The following is a 6000-nucleotide window of genomic DNA, read 5'->3' as shown; positions in this document are numbered from 1 at the left end:
AAAACCTTCCTCCTCTGTTTTCTTCAAAACTTTCAGAAAAGCTTACTACATGCAAATGCAATATATGTGTGTGCTTCCTGCTGATAGAATATGGCCAAGGTGATAGGATAGCCCCTCCCTTGATTAGCTCATGTTGTAGAAGACTCAGACTTAGCAGACCAGAGAGAGAGATTGTCTCGCTGGCTTTGATGAAATAAACTGCCATGTTGTGAAAAGGTCACATGGCAAGGAACTGCTGGTGGCCTCTAGGAGCCGAGAGCCACATTCAATGAGAAAATAGGGACCTCAGTCCTACAATCACAAGGAATCGAATTCTTCCAAAAACCACATGAGCTTGGAAGAGGACACGGAGCCTCAGAAAGAAATGCCAACCTGCTGAGACCTTAATTGAAGTCTGGTGACACTCGGAGCAGAAGACTCCGCTGAGCCATGCCTGCACTCCTGATCCCCGGAAATGGTAAGATAACAAATGTACACTGTTTTAAGCTGCTGAATTTGTGGCAATGTGTTATCCACCATATAAAACTAATACAGATGTGTGAAAGAGAGAGTGCGTGTGTGTATGTTGTGTGTGTGTGTGTGTTTATCTACTGAGACAAAGGACTGAGTTCAGTTCTGGTTCAACATGGGATGCAAAAGGGACAGCACAAACAGAACAGTGAAATGACCTCTGAATGGACTAATTCAGCTGAGGCAGGAGTTTGGATCCTGAGAACCTAGGCCTCCCCCGGAGGAAGACCCTGAGACAAGAAGTGAAATAGTCTATTTGAAAGGTGACCCCAGTAAAACCAGGTAGTATACTGGGAGAATGAGACATGGAAGGGAAGGAAGCCAATAAAGGTTGCATATGAAGCAAATGACTATCACGGGCAGCTAGAGCTTAATCCTGTTGGGGAACTCTGGGAGATAACGAATAATATGCCTCAGAGTTACCCCACCGAGAGGCAAGGGAGCTGGGATATTTATCCACCAATTGCCATCAGATATGGGCTGAGGGCTGCTTCAGAGAGGTAAGGGGAGGCTAATTCCCCAGACTTCTGGCCTGACCCTTACATGAAGGCATCCTGTCCAAATCTTCCCTCATCTAACTGCTCTGAGTGTGTGTTTGTGTGTAAGCTACTCCTCACTTTACTCTGACAGGTACTTTACAACTATTTCTTCATTTAATTCTCCCAGTACCCCTCTTAGGCAGAGATTATAACCCCATTTTACAAACAAGAAAACCTAAAATTTCAAGAAGTTAGCAACTTGCTAATGTCATATAGCTACTGAGCGGCAGAACTTGGATTAAAAACGCATGTTGATTACCAACAAAGCTTAGACTTCTGACCACTGCCCTAACTCATCAGGAGGAAGTCCACCTCCCGTGTGCTTGAGCCTCAGTCCCCATCTAGCGTTTTACCCCCAGCAGCTACTCTCTGACTATGCCTCAGGACATAAGATGGCCCTCTCTGCCCACTCCTGGTGCCCCCTATTATTGCTGAAGTTGTTTTTCATTCTTTATTCCATAAACTTATATGTGAATGGGGCCAGAGTTGTTCCTACCGTAAGTTCAATTTGCCGGAACAGAGAGAGAGGGAGGACTTGGGAGGCCAACAGCAGCCAGAGAATTTGTAGAGCTGCAGCGCATTGCCTGGGAAACAAGGAATGTGTGAGAGGCTTTGTGCTGAGAGGAGGCAGGGCCCAGCTGCTCCAGCACCCAACCAACAAGAGACAGCTTAGCTAGCTCCGTTTGGAACAAAACACGCTTTTTGTGGGCCTCGACAGTGAGGAAAGGCCCTCCCCAAGGACATTTTTTCTTTCCTTTTTCTTTTTAAAGTTCCCATAGGTCGCCCTACTCGGGCTCACTTCTGAGAAACATCAATTGGAAAGTGGAGATGGGGTCAAAGGCTCCTCCCGCCCTTCGCAGGGCCTTCACCCTGAACGTTGGTTTTGCTACCTGCGGATTTCTGTAAATGTGAGGAGTCACTCAGAGGAAAAGCGTTAGCAGAGACATGGTGTCTCAAAAGGTGTGGGGTTTGTTGGGGGAAATATGTGATCCTGGGGTAGCATGGGGTCCTGGGTACATTTTGGTAAGGCAGAGAGGAGGTGCTCCCATTTCCACACTGGAAAACTGAAAAACATCAAAGCCTTTTATGCTGAGAGCAAATATTTGATTTCTGAATAGAATTCCCACCCCCTCAGAAACAGAGGAACTCAGGCTTGTGTCTATGGTTGCGGAACGTGCCCTATTCAGCAACTCTCCAGAGGAACAAAGAGGAGAAATGAATTGGCATTAAAGTGTTGGAAAGATCTAGCTTTTGCTGACCTATTTAAGATGTAGCAAGGACATGCTACAGATCATCTCTGGAGTTCCGTTCCTGTAAAGCTATAGTGCTCAAATACAAACAGGTTGAAAAATCACAGGCAAGCCACAAATTACCCCCAGCTCGTGAAAGGCTTCATTGTTTCCCTTCTCCTAGATCCTCTGATTGTGTCCTCCCACCAACCATGTCCCAGGGAAGGATTCACTCCCATCCTCCCTCTCTTGCCCTCCTTCCAAAGAGGGAGGCACAGAAATGGAAATCAGCTAGCCAACATCTAATAATTGCCTACTCTGTGAACTCCATGTTCCAGACATTAATAAGAGGAATAGGATGTGGGAAAGGGGGAAGGTGGCACATTCAAAAGTGACAGAATGCGACAACATGGATGGACCTAGAGGGTATCATGCTAAGTAAATAAGTCAGACAGAGAAAGACAGATACCATATGATTTCACCTATATGTGGAATCTAAAAAGCAAAACAAAGGGACAAACAAAACAAAACAGAAACAGACACGTAGAAACAGGAAACAAAGTGTTGGTTACCAGAGTGGGGAAAGATTGGGGAATGGGTGAAACAGGTGAAGAGGATTAAGAAGTACAAACTCCCCATGATAAAATAAATAGGTCATAGGGATGTAATGTACAGCATAGGGAATATAGTCAATAATATTGTAATAACTTTGTAGGGTGACAGATGGTAACCAGACTTATTGTGGTGATCATTTTGTAATGTATATAAATATCAAATCACTATGATATACATCTGAAACTAATAGGATATGGTATATCAATTATACTTCAATAAAAAAAAAGTACCAGAAGACACAATCCCTAGGTACTTAAATATAGTTGGGAAAGCTGCATCTAAATCTTTAAATATAATTGATAATTCATTTGCATTGCCCCTTACAAATTGTCTTTTAAAATATCATTTTATTTAATCTTCTAACAACTCTGTGTGGTAGGAATTTTCTTTTTCAAGGAGGAACATGAAGCTCAGAGAGGTTGACTAACATGCTGCAAGTCACACATTTTGTAAGTCAGCATAGTTGAGACTCAGCCTGTGCTCCTTGGTACAGTGTTCATACTACACTCCTGAAAGAGGTCGCCTTCAGTCAGGCCTAGAAGTAAAAATTTGGTAGAAAAAAGGAAGGCTCTGGGACAAGAAGTGAGAGGAAGAAGGATAAGGCCAGCAACAGGGCCATAAAAAACACAGCTTAGTCAGCAAGAGAACAACTGGCTCCCCAGCGGTGAGTGCAGAGACTCTAAGAAAACGGATATTTGGCACACGGGATTCAACATAGAGAGAAACAAAGTTTCTTAAAAGAAGGCCCCAATTAAGTTAGCAGGGAAGGTGGCCTTGAAGACAGGCCAAAATTTTCACCATTTGTTGCAGTACTTATAGGGTCCTGCTTTGTCTCATTTACAGATCCTTGCCAGAGTTGCCATGCAGGATTCTGCGTCTAGTTTGCTGCCCGACAAGCTAAGGAATGTGATCCATCAAGATTTTTTGGTTGTAAGTGTCAGAAGTTCAGCTTGAATTATTTGAAGTAAAAAAGGGGGAATTTCTTGTATCATGTAACAAAATTTTGGAGGAAGCAGGAATAATTGGAAATAAGATACTTAAAAGCCATCATGGTTATCACTCATCTCTCTTGCTTATCTCTTGGTGTCAGCTTCATTCTCATGAACTTTCTTAGACTTTTTTTTGATGGGGGCCATGGTTGTGAGACAGTCTAGAGTATCAATGCTGTCCAATATAATTCCTATGATGGTGGAAATGTTCTGTATCTGTGTTGTCAAGTACGGTAGCTGTTAGCCACATGTGGCTATTGAGCACTTTAAGTGTGGCTACTGGGACTGAGGAAACGAATTCTAAATTTTATCTAATTTTAATTAATTTAAATTTAAATAGCCGCATGTAGCTAGTGGTTAACATATTGGACAGTGCAGCTTGTCATCCAGGGAGAAGAGTTTTGATGAAGCTTGTTAAAAAAAAAATCTTTGTGAAGGACTGTGGTTGGCCTAGCATAGGTCACATGCACAGCTCTGGGTCAATCACTATAGCCAGGAAAATAGAATACTATCCCAGGCTGGGCCACGTGCCTAACCATGTGCAGACAAATCAGAATCTTCTAAAGGTAGAAGAGATGACTTCTTTCCTGCTTCCTGAAAAAAAATTAGCAAGCAATTATTGAAAACCTATTATACATCCTGCGTTTCATATATATTACCTTAATTTTCACAAAAAAAATCCTAAAAGGTCAATTTTTCCCCCATATTACAGATGAAGAAACAAAGACATTATGTGACTTGACCACAAACAGTGAATTGCAGAGCCAGAACATAAATTCAAGTTTGTTTTCAAAGTCTCTGTTCTCTGCACTATAATATGCTGTCCCTAGAGATTTGGGATATAGAAAATGTGACTATTAATAGTGGATAATTATAACAATTATAGCAGACCACACAAAAATGAATGGCTTGACTTCTCCAAAGTAGTTACCTTATAAGATTTTTAAAAGCAGCATAAAATTTATCTGCAGAATTTATTCACCTAAATACATGCCTTAAACATATAAGTATAGACTATAAAAACCACAAAGTATGAGTGTCTTGCTACTTATTCTATAAAATATTTTTGAAATCCTCTTTTGAAACTGCTTTTAAAGCCTACAATGTATTTTTAAAGTATCTGATTAGAATTTTTATACTTTAGGAGTACATTTTCTAAAAAAGTCAAAAGTATGGTGAGTAATATGCCTAACAATTTATAGACAGATAAAATCATTTCGGCCAAAACTAGCTTCATGTTATGGCAAAGTCTCCTATCTTAGTGAAGCTTCTTTGGCTTCAAAGAACAGATATTCCAGTGAAGTTACCATTGGAGTAGAGGCGTATTGCCTGGATCTAGATTTGGAGAGCTCAAACACCGAGGCAGCTCCTGGAACCAACTTTTGTAGGTAACTCTGAATCTTTCTGCTTGTCTGCTTCATTCTCCTAGCTTTGCCAATTGACTCCTTCTATCTTGCTCAACTCAGGGCTCTCTATGTTACAAATAATACAAAACCTAATGCAAATTGTCATTAGCAATAAAGAACTTTATTGGCTCACATATTTAGAAAGTCTAGAGGTGGGGTAGCCTTGAGAGCTTAGCCCAGAGGCTCAAAAATGTCAACAGGAAGAGGGACTTTAAATTGCTGGCTGACCATCTTCTTGAAATGTTGCAGGTCTCGTTGATGGAAAAGAAAAGAAAAATGATAAGTCTATGGATTTCAAGGCTAGGAGTTAACGGCCTGATAGCTGTCAATGTCTCTGTCTCTGAGCCTAGCAACACTCAGGGTGCCGTAGTTGGGTGCTCCAGGAAGCCAACTCTGAGACAGAGTTTCATGTTCAGGATGTTTATCGGGAAGTGTGCTTGAGATTGATACCTGTGGAAGGGAGGGGAGGGAAGCAGGAGTGGACAGAGGGAGAAGCTGAGCTGTGATGCAAGCTGGACAGCCTCAGCCAACCCCACAACGAGCCCTGAAGCTGAAATGATGGCCCATCAGAGTTGTTCTAAGTTAGACAGAAACAGCCAGGCCTTTACATCCCACGTCCATCAGTCACCGGATGTGGCTGCTCCTCAAAGGGAGGGTGAGGAACCTCTCTGGGGTTGAGGCAGTCCCTGAAAGAGCTGACTGCCAAAAGACT

This window comes from Diceros bicornis, chromosome 7 (assembly GCF_020826845.1).
Source record: "Diceros bicornis minor isolate mBicDic1 chromosome 7, mDicBic1.mat.cur, whole genome shotgun sequence".
NCBI classification, from domain to species: Eukaryota; Metazoa; Chordata; class Mammalia; order Perissodactyla; family Rhinocerotidae; genus Diceros; species Diceros bicornis.
This window is presented reverse-complemented; position numbering follows the sequence as displayed.